Raw genomic sequence first — 3,390 nt, 5'->3', positions numbered from 1 at the left:
ATCGAAAGTACATGATCGTTTTCGAAGTTAGGATTGAATGGAGGAAGTGTGTGGTTATTGTGTACAATTACTTTCGTAAACATCAAGGCAGCGTTTAAACAGGCAGTCAATTTCAGATATTTTTTTCCAGTCGTTTGTATTTTCTCACCAATCACATCTTTTCACATCAGAATTTTTCAGGTGCGATCTGATTGAAAATTTTGAATTGGGCTGCCTGTCTAAACGCAGTCTAAATGTTTTCACAATGTCGGCAGAATTGTTCTAAACTAAATTATATCGAACTTGGAAGCTATGGATAGTGAGGATCCATAGCGACCACTAGCGGCTGCCCAGGCTAATCCAAGCGCTAGCGGAGGTTTCTCTGACAAGGCATGCTCGTTGGCACCCAAGTATGAGAACGTGTGCATAAAGCGAAGGGCAAGCAGCGGTGCGTGGGTAAAATCACTGGGGAAGCCAAGTCAGGGAAAAAAATGCCATTTTACAACCTATGTGCTGTGATAACTGCGTTTTCTCTATAATATCCTGTTAGTTCATATGCCATGGTCCCCCAACTGGCGGTCCAGTTTTATTTGCCCCTCCATATTTGAGATTCTTCAAAGTAGCCACCCTGTGCCGTGATGACAGCTTTGCACACTCTTGGCATTCTGTCAACCAGCTTCATGAGGTAGTCACCTGGAATGCATTTCAATTAACAGGTGTGCCTTGTTAAAAGTAAAAGATGTGTGGAATTTCTTTCCTTAATGCATTTGAGCCAATCAGTTGTGTTGTGACAGGGTAGGGGTGATATACAGAAGATAGCCCTATTTGGTAAAATACCAAGTCCATATTATGGCAAGAACAGCTCAAATAATCAAAGAGAAATGACAGTCCATCATTACATGAAGACTTGGAGGTCAGTCAATGCAGAACATTTCAAGAACTTTGAAAGTTTCTTCAAGTGCAGTCGCAAAAACCATCAAGCACTATGATGACACTGGCTCTCATGAGAACCGCCAAAGGAAAGGAAGACCCAGAGTTACCTCTGCTGCAGAGGATAAGTTCATTAAGAGTTACCAGCCTCAGAAATTGCAGCCCAAATAAATGCTTCACAGAGTTCAAGTAACAGACACATCTCAACATCAATTGTTCAGAGGATACTGCATGAATCAGGCCTTCATGGTCGAATTTCTGCAAAGAAACCACTACTAAAGGACACCAATAATAAGAAGAGACTTGATTGGGCCAAGAAACACAAGCAATGGACATTAGACCTTTGGTGTGATGAGTCCAGATTTGAGATTTTTGGTTCCAAGCACTGTGTCTTTGTGAGACGCAGAGTAGGTGAAAGGATGATCTCTGCATCTGTGGTTCCCACGGTGAAGCATGGAGGAGGAGGTGTGATGGTGTGGGTGTGCTTTGCTGATGACACTGTCTGTGATTTATTTAGAATTTAAGGCACACTTAACCAGCATGGCTACCACAGCATTCTACAGTTATACGCCATCCCATCCCGTTTGGGCTTAGTCCCACTATCATTTGTTTTTTAACAGGACAATGACCCAACACACCTCCAGGCTGTGTAAGGGCTATTTGACCAAGAAGGAGTGCTGCATCAGATGACCTGGCCTCCACAATCACCCAACCCAATTGAGATGGTTTGGGATAAGTTGGACCGCAGAGTGAAGGAAAAGCAGCCAACAAATGCTCAGTATGTGTGGGAATTCTTTCAAGAATGTTGGAAATGCATTCCAGGTAAAACTGGTTGAGAGAATGCCAAGCGTGTGCAAAGCTGTCATCAAGGCAAAGGGTGGCTACCTTGAAGAATCTCAAATTTGATTTGTTTAACACTTTTTTGGTTACTACATGATAACATATGTGTTATTTCATAGTTTTGATGTCTTCACTATTATTCTACAATGTAGAAATAGTCCAAATAAAGAAAAACCCTTGAATGTGTAGGTGTGTCCAAACTTTTGGCTTGTGCTGTATATATTTATAAATTTTTTGGTGTGTGGAATTGTCATTGTTGGACATAAAATGCTAAAAAAAAAAAACACCAGGAAATTAGCTCTAAGTGCTTTTCATTTATAAAATCGGTTCAAAAGTATTTCCACACAAAATAGATAGACATGACGTGATCATATACAAATGTAACCAATGTTTGAAATTATTCTGTTTTAGTCAAACATATTTTGATTTGCGTTCAATTTGCAGTCTACAAATTATGTGTAGTTATGTTACGACCCCCGACCATCCGCTCAAGAAGAAATCATCCACAGGCTGAATGTAGTAGATGATCCCTGTCATATGCCTTGCCACCATGATATATAGGCCTAACTCCTTGATCACACCTACAGGTTCATTACGCAAAATGGTACGCAGCATCTGGATATGTGTCCAATAAAAGGTCAACATTCACCTGCTACCATTTCTGTCAAACCCACGACCATACAGTTTCATGCATACATTCGATAAATCCAACGACACAGAACGTACTGCAACGGCCTCTGCAAGCCAAACGCAGCGTTCTATTGGAAATGAATGTATTTCTGGTGTACCAAAATGCAATGATGCTAGCGCACCGATCACACCGACAGCATCATTGCATTTTGGTACACCAGAAGTACATTAATTTGCAATTGAATGCTTAATTTGCCTTAAAGAATTGTATTGGAGGCAGTTGCAGTGTGTTCTGTGTGGTGCATATGTTGGATTTATCAAACGTATGCGTCAAACTGTATGCGTATAATGCTTTGAACACACCGACAACATCGTTGAGCAAAATAGTAAGCAGCATCATCTGGATATTTATGCCACAAAAGTTCAACATTCACCTTCTGCTACCATTTCTGTCAAGCCGTCGATTGCATACAGTTTGACACATAGATTCCAATTTACGCACCACACCAAACGCACTACCACTGCCAATGCAACGCAATGCGGAAAGGCAAACACAGCATTTCATTAGAAATTAATGTAATTCTGGTGTACCAAAATGCGATGCTGTCAGTGTGATCGAAGTGTAATTTAACAGAAATGGTAGGAGAAGGTGAATGTTGAACTTTTGTTGCACACATATCCAGATTGGTACCATTTAGCACAATGACACTGTAGAGGTGTGATCAAGGGGTAAAATGGCACAGTGGCAGAATAAATTCAACACACGTGTGTTTCATCACAAAACCAGAGTGCAACATCTTTCGGGTGAAGTCCACAAAGCATATTGCATGTAATAAACAGTTACATTACCTACAACATGGTCAGGCAAGTTAATGTTTCTGACATTTTTCTGACTACTAAACAACTATTGATTTAGAGCCATGGAGAGTTAGGCTACCACAATTAAGTCGCAAAGAAAACAGGAGCTGCCTCCACTATACCAGCACCATTTCAACTTCAACATTTCAACAT

This window comes from Oncorhynchus kisutch, linkage group LG10 (assembly GCF_002021735.2).
Source record: "Oncorhynchus kisutch isolate 150728-3 linkage group LG10, Okis_V2, whole genome shotgun sequence".
NCBI lineage: Eukaryota > Metazoa > Chordata > Actinopteri > Salmoniformes > Salmonidae > Oncorhynchus > Oncorhynchus kisutch.
The sequence above is the reverse complement of the archived record's forward strand: the minus strand, read 5'-3'. Positions refer to the sequence as shown.